The sequence below is a fragment of the Pseudorasbora parva genome, chromosome 9 (genome assembly GCF_024679245.1).
Source record: "Pseudorasbora parva isolate DD20220531a chromosome 9, ASM2467924v1, whole genome shotgun sequence".
Classification (NCBI taxonomy): domain Eukaryota; kingdom Metazoa; phylum Chordata; class Actinopteri; order Cypriniformes; family Gobionidae; genus Pseudorasbora; species Pseudorasbora parva.
This window is the reverse complement of record NC_090180.1, coordinates 34,044,848-34,058,551: the sequence shown is the minus strand read 5'-3', so window position 1 is coordinate 34,058,551 and position 13,704 is coordinate 34,044,848. Positions and strand designations below refer to the sequence as shown.

The following is a 13,704-nucleotide window of genomic DNA, read 5'->3' as shown; positions in this document are numbered from 1 at the left end:
ATAAAAGAGAGGACGTGCACACAGCCGCCTCCCGATCCAAACATTGACTCATCAACACACGCCACCTGTGAAAACACCAAGCTATTTTCACAAGACTGAAGAGATGCACCAACGTGCATTAACTCTTATGCGGCACTCTTAATTCCAGCGCAGTTGTGTGAGTGTGTGTGTGTGTGTGTGTGAGTGTGTGTGTGTGTGTGTGTGTGTGTGTCCTAAACCTACAATTTATCACATAAATTCCAGATAAACCTAATCACTATGCTAACATTTGCAGCTCCGATTGTGCCAAACACAGAAGCGTTAATTAATCTAATGTTCTTGCGGCAGACGCGCACAGTCGCACATGCAGTCACGCTGTGGGAGTGATTTGTAAGGCACCATGTGGGGCTCTAATCTGCAGGTTGCAGCGGGATCTTTACAGCCTGCTCACGGGCCCGAGTGGCAGAAATTAGGCCCAAATTCAATCAGTCGTCCAGGCAGTCCCGGGCTTTTCCTGCAGGCCTTAAGGCGCCTTGGGACGCGAGCTCCATCTGCGGTAGGGGCGAAGGAAGCGTGCGCTCGCGACGCCGGGGAGTTATGAGTATTGCAGGCCGCCATCTCTCCTCACATTAGTGTCACGGCTAAACTAAATAAGGACTCGGGTTTGAGTGTTTAGCCGAGGAGTAATTTCATTTAGGGAACAACGCGGTGTTGTAAATCACAGGGATGAGACGGTGGACTGCATCTGGGAGAGGGCATTCATCTCAAGGCAATACGAGTTAAAAAGAAATCGCACCCTGAGATTATATTTCTGCAGACAGCACTCGGATCTCCGTATTTCTGTCGTGTTTGGAAGCCGGAGCCGGCAGAAATAATGCTGGGGCCGAATGAGCCAAACAGCTCCTATTTTTCGAGGAAGTTAACTTTCATATGGTCATTGTTGAGGGATTTTTGCAGCGGCTTCGAGCGCCGAGAGCACTGTATTACCCGATTGCATCAACTAATCCGCCAACCTATTTGCTGAGGAATATACCAGAGCAAGACACTGGAGAACTTATACGCGTCTGACTCGGCCGTCTGTGAAATTGATAAGCCACAAGAGATCGACCGTTTCTAGCGAAATGCGCCGAGCCACAAACACGCATAAAACACCACGGAACACAGAAGAGCACAGCAGGAGCCATATGCACCGCACTCAGGTAAATTGTCTGCATATCTCAAATATAATTCATCATCCCCAGCTGCAGTCCTGGCATATTCATTTTTCTCTTCCTCTCCCTTTGCATGCTGAAGGATTGCGTGCGATGTGATAGGGGTGCATAGGTTGTCCCTTGAGGCCAAACTGACATGATTGGAGCATCCCATTAAAACCAGAATGAAAAGTCCTCACAACGGGTGAAACTCTTGGGAGGGAAATCGGCCCTGGGGACCGCATGAATCCCAGGGTTTTCATCAGCAGGTGAGAATGCCATCTTGCATACTTTTGCAGCATTCATGCCATGTCGAATTGATTTCGCAGGAGTGATATGTACACACCGTGCAAATTAAAAGAAGAAAAGGTCAGGGCAACATAAAATAAAAACCTAATCCGCAGCCAGAGTCGATCCTTTCGTGCAAATGGAGTGTAGTTAGGTTGTATGAGCTTTAGCTTCCCAATCAGTGCAGGGGTTTGTGATGCAGCGCTCCATTGGGACCTAATTTACAGAGAAAGGTGCTCCACAATACTACAGAGCAAAACCCCAACAAACAAACTACTTACCAATTCATTTATTCCGGCACTCATGCACAGGAGACACAACTATTTTCACTTTTACCTAGTGCTTCAGGAGCACCGCTTCTAATGCAAAAGTTTTTTTTTTTTTCTTCTTTGCAAATCTTTTAAAGAGGGAAAGAAAGTCAGCATGCAAATAATTGTTTAGGTTCTCAGCAGCATTCACGCGTATGGATTTAAGGTTTGGGTTCAGTAGGCGATCTATACCTTTAAATATTCATATCAAGTTTTAAAAGCATGCATTGTAGATTTAGCTTTAGAGAAATATACTTCTTCAGTAGGGTGGAGCGACGCCGAAGTGCTGCTCTTGCAGTTTTTATGTGACTTGGTTTTCAATAAGGTTGGTTTTAAGTCATAAAGATGGTTATCTTGAGTTTAAATGCCTTTAAGAATACATCCACATTATTTTATTATCATTACCATTTCAGAGCTTAATTAAAAAACGTGAATTTCTCAGTTTGTAATACGCCTGCTTTTGATTTACTGACCCTGAGCTAACTTCTCAAGCGATGATTTATGGTTTCCAGCATGATTTGAGAATGTTCCAAATGGAAGCGAGAAAAATGTGAAAAGGAGTTTGCATGCTCAGTGTCACAAATCTGCTTATTTGATCAGTGACCTAGAAAGAGTGCAAAATCGGAACTATTTCTCATTATTACAGAGCGCTGCTGTGGGCTACATGATTCTGATTGGTCAATTGCAACATTCAGATATTTTGTAGTATTTTCATCCTTGGCAACACTGTAAATCTTGGGTAACTGATACTATACTTGAACTCTCGTATCACACCGTGGACTCATACAAATGCATCTGGCATCATCTTATGTCTATTCATTCACATAAACGCCAGATTAATTGTATTTAAAATGGCCTTAGAGGACTGTATTTATATTACTGTATTTTTACAGTGTTTCTCTGGTTGCTAGCTTGAATGTTTTGTACAATATATATATATATATATATATATATGTGTGTGTGTGTGTGTGTGTGTGTGTGTGTGTGTGTGTGTGTGTGTGTGTGTGTGTGTGTGTGTGTACGTGTGTGTATATTTAGTTAGTTTTTGCAGAAGCTCTAAGAAACTGGTAAAATTACATTTAAACCATATGTGACCCAGGACCACAAAGTCAGTCATGAGTTGCACGGGTATATTTGTGTCAATGGGTCAAAATTATACATTTTTCTTTTATGCCAAAAATCATAAGATATTAAGTAAAGATTATGTTCCATGATACCCTAAATATATACAAATGTATTATTATTAGTAATATGCATTGCTAAGGACTTTATTTCGACAATTTTAAATGCAATTTTCTCAATATGTAGATTTTTTTTTTTTTTTTTTTTTTACACCCTCAGATTCCAGATTTTAAAATATTTGTGTCTTGGACAAATTTTATCCTATTCTAACAAACCATACATTAACGGAAAGCTTATTTATTATTTCAATTACAATAAAAATGTTAGCCTTATGATTGATTTTGTTGTCCAGGGTCACATATTTATGTTCTTCTTTAATTTGGCGAGTAGCCCCATCACTGTTTATTTAGCGGTAATGAATATACATTATCATGTTTTTTTATTCAAAATCCTAAAACTAAGTTTATTTACAAGTGTTTCAACATGCCATGTATCTAGTGTATCATGATGCTTTGTATGCTGTCACTCTTTTTCTTTCAGATGCTGAGTGAAGCGTACATTTGACTTCACGGTAAAGCTGTCATTTATAACCACTATAACCAAAATAATAGGTTTGAAGGTTTGGGAATATTATTCAATTTTACAGCCTGTCGTGAAAGAGGGTTTTTATTTCCTTCACAGATTAATCCGTCTGCCCAATTGCTGTTTCTGGTAATACACAATAAACAATATCAAAATGCATTTTTGCAGAACAGGAAGGGCAAGAATTGATCACGCTCTTCCATTACTGGAGCAAACAGCGGGCAAGAGGGAGAGGAGGAGAGATGAAAGAACATCAATGCAGAGAAAATGTGCAAAGCCACAGAGAAGCACTGCCCGGCGTAATGACTCAGCTACCGCGCAGGGACCAACAACTTTCTAAAGCATCTCAGACATTAGGCAGAGAGATGGGATGCTCCTTGCACAGTACTCTGGCTGTGGGCGCTGCCTGATGCAATTAAACCGAGCCCTCAGCGCCTGTGCGCAGACGCAGTGAGGTGCCTCACGCTACTGAAGGATCACATCAGTGTTGTAAGGCCGGCCGAGCCCTAATCTACACTTTTTCAACAGCCGGCACACCATGCATAATTAACACACATTACTAATTCAAACCTAAAGTGGTTCCCATGTAATCTACTGCAGTTCACTTTAATTAAACACATGTACTCTCGAACAATCTGCAACTGTGTAAAGCGTACGAATGAATAAAGAACTGCAGTAGATTGTCGGCCTTCCGATTTTGTGTCTTGATAGCGCGCCAAAATGGCATACGAATTGACGTATCATACACCATTCATGAGATCAGTCTTAATTGAGAGGTATGGTATTTGATGATTGGGATTTCACTTTGTGAGTAGCTATCTAAGAAAAATAGCCTAGAAATCTAGACGCACCCTAGCGGCAGCAAATTTAATCTGCCCGCAAGTGTCGTCTAGAAACTCTCAATACCCTTCTGAGCTGTATTTCTCAAAATCTGGATGGGCCAATCACATCGTGTATAGAGTCAGCGGGCGGGGCCATAATGACGACGGCCGATTTGCTATTGCGCGCTTCTGTTGTCTAGTAAACACAGAAACTGGCGAACGGCGGTCTTTCGAATCAGCTTTGACTGCGATTCTGGAAGACTTGGAGTTAAGGTTTTCGCTGAGAAAAGAACAAAGAACGGCACTGAAGTCATTCTTAAAAAGGGAAGATGTGTTCGGAGTTTAGCCGACCGGATACAGCGAATGTTTAATCTATCAACGTGCACCGTTTCACCTTCATTGCTCTGGTTGGTGTAGCGCTATCCTATCGCGTGCAGAGGGAGTTTGAAAGACAACCGTTTATCCCGCCCCTCGGATTTAGCCCTGTCTATGGTGAGTTTCCAGACCAAACATCTTGATGTGGGTCTGGCTTGTCAGGCTATAAGAAACATGCAACGATAATTTGCAGCACAACAGAAATGAATAAATTAAAACTGTGTTTTGATGTAAATAAATTATTATTACATATAAATAAAACAAAGATTATGGTATTTGGAAAATATTAAATAAACCTCCAATAATAAAGCAACATTTTTAGGTCGGGCAATTCGGTCTGGCATCGCTCCATAGAGGAGTAATTATCCCCGAACAGAAACTGTTCGGACCAATGAAATCATCAGGGCGGGCTTTAGACGATGACGGACAGATGATAAACAGGAACGTAATCATGCACGTCATCAAAGGGGCTTGGATTATATTTACTCGAGTCCTAAACGGAGAACTTGTTTGTAGGCCTATATGCATTCACCTTCACAATTTCTCTCAAAGATGATGATCATGTTGGGTAAGTGCTCTGTGTATCAATAAAATCTTTTTTTTTTTTTACAACACCAGCTATGATCGTTTATTCCAACACGTATGCAGACAGGGATGCCAAGTTTTTACAACAAAATCCGCCAACTACTAGCCCTAAACATTAGTTTCTCGGGGGGTTCCCCGGGGGGGAAATCGTGTTTGGGGGGAAAAATTTGTTATTTTGGCAAGGTTGCCTACTAAAATTTGCACTCATAGGTCTATATATCACATAACAGTCGCTTCAACCCGCAGACATAGAAAACAACCCCACACCGCAAAAAACGCGGACTTGGCAACACAGTGCAGTTGAGCTCTGTTGACATTTGACAATGCGTCACTTTGTTGCTCTGATTGGTTGTAGGTCCTGTTGAGGTATTTCCTGGTTCGGTTGAAACACGCCCCATAATCACAGCCCAATGGAGCAGTTTCAGACTCATATTCTGACTAGAATTGAGTATGACCACGTCAGGCTAGTCATGTGCAGCCATGGACACATAAACTGAAAATGAGATGGGATCATTTCAGGGAAATAATATTTTGAGATATAGTGCACCCAAAATGTTTTAGACACTTAAAAAAATAATTGCACGGATAACAAAATATAAAAGTGTCATCTCCAAACAAATGATGACTACTTTTCTCTGAGCTAACTTCACTTTGCTGTGCTACTGTATTTTTGCGAATTGCATCCGCCCACCATTCACCCCTCTCTTTCAAAGCACATAGAGAAGCTACGGTGGCCGACACAGTACAAAAATGTCGTCGTCGGAGCACTGTAGAAGTTTGTCCGATAAGGGCTAATGTAGAAACATGAAGGTGCAAAAAAAGGGAACCCTTCACATCTTTACTGTATGGAGATAGAAATGGCTCATTCTAAGGTAATAAAATCATAATGATTCATTATGTAAGGTCTTTATACACCACAGAAAACATAGTTATGTACATTATATTGCCTTTTTGATCCTCATAAATATTACACACTGCACCTTTAACTAAATGGTCTATACCTCTGCCTCTACTTCAGTCTTTAGTGTCCTTCATAAATCATTCTAATATGCTGATTTGTTATCAATGTTGAAAAGTTGTGCTGCTTAATATTTTTTTTATAACCTGTGAGACTTTTTTCAGGATTCACTGATGAATAAAAAGTTAAAAAGAACAGCTTTTATACAAAATAGAAATCTTTTCTACCAATATAAATATTTACTATTACTTTTTTTAATCAATTTAACACAGCCTTGCTGAATAAAAGTATACATTTCTTTAAACAAAAAGAAAAGAAGAAAAAATCTGAATTATGGGTCATCATTTTTAATTCAACTTATACATCTTTTTATTTATCAAAAAAATCCTAAAAGCATACATATTAGAATGATTTCTGAAGGATCATGTGACACTGAAGACTGGAGTAACGATGCTGAAAATTCAGCTTTGCATCACAGAAATATATTATATTTTAAAGTAAATTTCAAAAGTAATACCTTTATACAAAATGGGGAATGGGATAGACATCAGTTCACAAATTATAGCCCTGCTCCCCCAGTTCTCCAAAATCCTTGAAAACAGAAAGACTTGATAATTTCATGGAAATGTATAACCTCCTAGCAGATCACAAATTGTATCAAGAAGAAAGAACCTTTATAGTTTTAAAAAAAAGCATTTGACACAATAAATCATAATATTTCATTGCATAAATTAAAAAGTATGGTATTAGAGGAGTGGGATTTCACTTGGTGAGTAGCTATCTGAAACAGGCAACAGTTTGTAGAAATTGTTGTATATAAATCTACATACTTGAACATGGCTTGTGGTGTGCCGCAGGGATCGGGTTTAGGTCCAAAACTCTTTGTAATAAACATCAGTGACATTTGTAGAGTATCAAATATTAAACTTAATTTTATTTGATTTTCTGTTCTGGGGATAATTTACAGCAGCTTTTAGAGGTGATCACAACAGAAATGAATAAATTAAAACTGTGGTTTGATATAAATAAATTATCATTAAATATAAATAAAACAAATATTATGGTATTTGGAAAATATAACATATACCTTCAAGTGGAATTGAAAATTCTATAGAAAGAGTATATGAAAATACATTTCTTGGTCTGATTTTAGACCACAAAATCTGCTGGAAACCGCACATAAAACATGTTAAATCAAAGTTGGCAAAGACTGGATAATACACTTATACTACCATATTTAAGTTACTGTGGAAATCTGGAGAAATAACTACAAAATCAATCTACAGTGGTTATGCACATTATAAAAGAGAGCAATTGGAATCATTAATAACGTTGGATATCTGAAACCAACAAATGTATTATTCATATACATAGAGTTAAAGTCACAAATATTGAAGTTCATTGATTTGGTTAAATATATAAGACGGCACAAGTCATGTTCAAAGCAAGAAATAACCGGCTTCCAGGGATAGTTACAAACTATTTTTTATGGAAAGGAAGGGTGGGAATAGCTGGAGAGAAGAATTAAACTTTAAAAAGCTTACAATAAGAACAACTCTAAAAAGTATATGCATCATTATTTGTGGGGTAAGGTTGTGAAACAGTTTGGAGCTGGGGTTAAAACATTGTACATTGAACAGTTTAAAAAGTTATATAAAACACTTTATTAAAGGGATATGAAGAGGAATATAGAGGTGATGGTGAGTGTGGGTGAAAATATTGATTGCATTTTGATATGTAAATATCGGGTGAAGGGTTGTTTGGTGCTATATAAGGGCTGGGGGGAAAAGCTTCTGCTTCCTATAAATATCCAACACGATCACATGGTAATGTGTATAAACAGTATGAGTGTGCAATCTCGTGGAATGTATACACCAAAATGAGTTTTGGTGTGCATATGCTACGCAGTTTGTCACGTGCATATGACACGCACTTTATGGAGTGCATATGACACGCTGTTGGGTAGGTTGGGGGTGGTGGGGTTGGTGTTTCTTACGTATAATACTCCATAAAGTGCATATCATATGCACGCGAAAAAACGCGTACCATATTGCACACCAAAACCCATTATGGTGTATATATTCCACGAGATTGCACACTCGTATGGAGCTAGAAATATGACAAAATGATCTGAATTTGAATTGTATAAATCTGAATTATTGACAAGTGTAATATAACAAAATAGAATATTATGTTGCATTTTACATAGTACTGAATTAGAATTTTTTAAATGTTGAATATAGAGCATTTGAAATTGAACACATCTGAAATGTTTTTATGATGAAATTGTATAGACGCAGATATTATGTTCTGAAATAATAGACTGGAAAAATTCAGTTTTTGAAAATACAGACTCAAGATTTCAGATGAAGAAGAAATTCAGAACATTAAATTCAACATTCTAAAATTCAAACCGCAGGATTTCAGATCTTACAGAAAGTAGGCCAGAGGTCATCATCAGGGAAGAGTAAGAGATGTCAGAAAAGTCGAACGGAGCACTGTCCGTGTATCATCTGATCATTTGATTTCCTATTTGTAATGGAATAAAAGAGAAAAGATTTTTAAAAATCAGATTTCGACTAGATTTCTCATTTTTCGTGCATGGTTTATAAATCTCAGCATTTGACATCATCTGTCGTTCTCCAGGGCTGAATCCAAAATCGCCCCCTAAACCCTCATTCACTGTTCCCTACTTTAGATCACTAATAGGCTACAGTTAACTTGAACGAGTGAATGAAAACGAGTGCGTGAAGTCGGGCAGCCGTTGAGTGTAGCCTACATCGGCTGTAGAGCTACACTCGTTATTGCGGTGTGGGGTTGAATGAGTGCACTCGCACATGTCCACTAGGGTTTCGGACAATGACTGTCCCCTCAAATAATGCCATTTTAATAATCATAATCATTTTTTTTTTTAATCTTTTCTCTTTATTCCATTGCAAATAGGAAATGAAATGATCAGATGATACACGGACCTTGCTCCGTTCAACTTTTCTGACATCCTTTGATGTATTTTCAAAAACTGAATTTTCCCAGTATATTAATTCAGAACAAAATATCTGCTGTTTGAACATACATATCTATACAATTTCGACATAAAAACATTTCAGATGTGTTCAATTTGAAATGTTCTATATTCAACATTTATAAATTCAAATTAAGAACTATGTAAAATGCAACATAATATTCAGTTTTGTTAGATTACACTTGTCAATAATTCAGATTTTAACTATTCAAATTAAGATCATTTTGTCATATTTCTAGTGCCATACTCTCATACTATTTATACACATTTTCGTGAGATCAGGCTCAAATATCGTGTTTTGCTAGCCTAGAAATCTAGACGCACCCTAGCGGCAGCAAATTTAATTTGCCCGCAAGTGTGGTCTAGCAACTCTCAATTCCTATCTGAGCTGTATTCCTCAGAATCTGGACGGCCCAATCACATCGTGTAGGTAGGCTATAGAGTCGGCGGGCGGGGCCATAATGACGACGGCCGAGTTGCGTTTGCGTGCTTCTAGTAACACAGTCTTCTAGTAAACACAGAAACTGGCGAACGGCGGCGGTCTTTCGAATCAGCTCTGCCCGCGCCTCCGGAAGACTTGGAGTTAAGCTTTCCTCTGAGAAAAGAACAAAGAACGGCACTGAAGTCATTCTTAAAAAGGGAAGATGTGTTCGGAGTTTAGCCGACCGGATACGGCGAATGTTTAATCAGTCAGCGAGCTCCCCTTCACCGTCGTTGCTCCGGTTGGTGTAGTGCTATCCTATCACGTGCAGAGGGAGTTTGAAAGACAACCGTTTATCCCGCCCCTCGGATTGAGCCCTGTCTATGGTGAGTTTCCAGACCAAACATCTTGATGTAGGTCTGGCTTGTCAGGCTAGTGTTTTGCTTCAGTATGATACAAAATACTGAATGTATGTATTTTTGCCACATGATGTGGTAGTTGCATAGACTGTCAATGGAGGGACAGAGATTTCATAAAAAATAACTTAATTTGTGTTCCGAAGATGAACGAACATGTATTGGGTTTGGAACTGCGCGAGGGTGAGTAATTAATGACAGAATCTTTCTTTTTGGATGAACTATCCTTTCAATGGCCATGGGTGCGTAATAACAATAACAAGGGTTTCTGGATTCTACATATAGCCCCTTTAATCTAAAAGACACAGAAGCATTTTTTTAATGTCTTATGTGTCTACATTTATTTTTATTTATTTTGCGGGGTATTTTTTGGAGGGTATTTTTAATCTGCATGACTTTAAGAATTCAAATGATATGTGTTTGATCTTGGAATGTGGATAAATAAAAAGCAAAACCTTTATCAGTTGGTGTCCATAAAGTATAGGCTGAAACTCTGCAGTGATTTGTAACCGAGTATTGAGATTGCCAGGAGCCAGGCTGACCTTTGACCTCTCCTGAAACGCATTATTAAGATAACCCTTTTAAAGAAAAGTCGGGAGACTGGATTTACTCTATTGTGCTTTAAACACAGTAATGGAAACAACCCCAGTGGGCAAGCCTTTGCTGGAAAGTGTTATCAGACAGCTGACCTACTGAAATATCAGTGTTGTGACCCACGCTGCCCCTGCATTAAAAACAGCTGTCTCCTCACAGAGTCGGCCGGAATGGAAAACGCATCTTTGCTAAATTTAACAAAGGATCCTTAGTGAACTGAAATTGTGTTTTCAATGCAAATGGATTAATTTCCTTCTGTCTTCTTTTACTGTTCCGGTTCTGCACAGGCTCGTACACGTACAAGGAAATTCTGAGGCAACACATTGTGGGTGTTACGACGGTAGAGTTCAGAGACAAATTGTGGAGGTGTAAGAAAGGCAACAAGAAAATTATACATCTGTTCTATTGCTGCTCAAACATGTACTTTGACACAATTACCTTGTGTGAGTGAATTTTCACCCTCCGGCTTATGAGAGGTACAGCGTGATGGAGACAGGTGGGAATGGAGTTGAGGATTGCCTCCAAAGTGCTTGGAGAAATTGACAAGCTGCTAGAGGGATAGCAGCAGTTGATACTTCGCTGCCAACAAACATCTCAAGCTTGGTGATATGACTGCAGAAGCCACCTATCACTCTTTTACAGTGTTTACCTGTGTTGTTTGTCATACCCTTGTAGCATGCATTTTTGAAATGCTAAATGATTTTTCATTTGGTCACATTATGGTAATAAAACACCACTATTTGATCAATAAAAACAATAATACAAAAAATCCTTCTAATAGGGTGCAGTCAGGATATCAGTCAGTACTATACTGGCATCCAGTGGCTGATATGGGAAGATTGTGGGAACCCCGTTTCACCCAAAAAATAACCCTCTCTTACATACATAGCTATATGACCACTCACTTTTCCATGAATAATTGATGGGTTTTTTTTTTATCGATTTAAATATTAAATCCTGTTATATTTGTGTTAGGGTGACCAAACGTCCTGTTTTCCCAGGATATGTCCTGTTTTCAAGTCCTATCCTGGCCCAAACATAACAATTTTCTATCCATTCAGAGGGGGCATATTTTAAATGTATTGAAATTAATAAGAAATCTCTGAGTAAACTTTGAGTATCTCATTGTCGGGCCGAGTGTCCTGGTTTTCGGTAATCAACAAATGGTCACCCTAGTGCTAAGGGAATAGTTTTTGTCATCAATATACTATGCAAATCAAAACTTAATGTTGTTTTGTGTGTGTTGTTTTGCTTTTTACTTCAACAGTTCTTCAATATATATATTTTTGTGTTTCGTAGAGGGGAAAAAAGTAAAAGAGGTTTGTAACAACATGAGGATGAATAAATGTTTATCATGTGAAAATTGGAACTTAGTAAATAGTTACATTTTCTCATATGATTCTTACAGAAAAGAAAAAAATGTAGGTTAAAGGCCCGTTCACACCAAGGACAATAACTATAGAGATACTGATAAAGATATAGTTTTAAAAATCATTCTCAATATTAAAGAATAGCAGTGTGCACACCACATAATGAAAACACAGAGAATATATTTGGAATCTTTATAGATGCCACATCTATAATGCAACTACAGTTGTAGACGGCTACCTTTGCTCAGTCAAATTAATAGAAATAGATATACAGGTGCTGGTCATATAATTAGAATATCATCAAAAAGTTGATTTATTTCTACTAATTCCATGCAAAAAGTGAAGCTTGTATATTCAATTAATTAATTACACACAGACTGATATATTTCAAATGTTTATTTCTTTTAATTTTGATGATTATAACTGACAACTAAGGAAAATCCCAAATTCATTATCTCAGAAAATTAGAATGCTCTGAAAAGGTTCAATAGTGAAGACATCTGGTGCCACACTCTAATCAGCTAATTTACTCAAAACACATGCAAAGGCCTTTAAATGGTCTCTCAGTCTAGTTCTGTTGGCTACACAATCATGGGGAAGTCTGCTGACTTGACAGTTGTCCAAAAGACGACCATTGACGCCTTGCACAAAGGAGGGCAAGACACAAAAGGTCATTGCAAAAGAGGCTGGCTGTTCACAGAGCTCTGTGTCCAAGCACATTATTACAGAGGCGAAGGGAAGGAAAAGATGTGGTAGAAAAAAGTGTACAAGCAATAGGGATAACCGCACACGAGAGGATTGTGCAACAAAACCCATTCAAAAATGTGTGTGAGATTCACAAAGAGTGGACTGCAGCTGGAGTCAGTGCTTTAAGAACCATTACGCACAGATATGCAAGACATTTCAGGTTTCAGCTGTCGCATTCCTTGTGCCAAGCCACTCTTGAATGGCAGAAGCATCTCGCCTGGGCTAAAGACAAAAAGGACTGAACTGCTGCTGAGTTGTCCAAAGTTATGTTCTCTGATGAAAGTAAATTTTGCATTTCCTTTGGAAATCAGGGTCCCGGAGTCTGGAGGAAGAGTGTCATCTGCTGGCGTTGATCCACGGTGTTTTCTGAGGTCCAAGGTCAACGCAGCCGTATACCAGGAAGATTTAGAGCACTTCAATGCTTCCTGCTGCTGACAAACTTTATGGAAATGCAGATTTCTTTTTCCAACAAGACTCGGCACCTGCACACAGTGCCAAAGAAACCAATACCTGGTTTAAGGACCATGGTATCCCAATTCTTAATTGGTCAGCAAACTCACCTGACCTTAACCCCATAGAAAATCTATGGGGTATTTTGAAGAAGAAGACGCGATATGCCAGACCCAGCCATGCAGACGAGCTGAAGGTCACTATCAGAGCAACCTGGGCTCTCATAACACCTGAGCAGTGTCACTGACTGATCGACTCACTGCCACGCCGCATTACTGCAGTAATTCAGGCAAAAGAAGCCCCAACTAAGTATTGAGTGCTGCTGTACATGCTCATACTTTTCATGTTCATACTTTTCAGTTGGCCAAGATTTCTAAAAATCCTTTCTTTATATTGGTCTTAAGTAATATTAAAATTTTCTGAGATTTGGGATTTTCCTTAGTTGTCAGTTATACTCATCAAAATGAAAAGAAATA

The 13,704-nt window shown here is 38.6% G+C and overlaps 1 long non-coding RNA gene across 1 annotated transcript; it reads left to right on the top strand.

The window, feature by feature from the left end:
- Positions 1 to 248: 248 nt before the first annotated feature.
- Positions 249 to 12,086, top strand: LOC137089664 (uncharacterized). Its single transcript, XR_010907756.1, has 3 exons — positions 249 to 1,178; positions 1,273 to 1,438; positions 10,949 to 12,086. It is a non-coding gene; the product is annotated as an uncharacterized lncRNA (long non-coding RNA).
- The last annotated feature ends 1,618 nt before the right edge of the window (positions 12,087 to 13,704 follow it).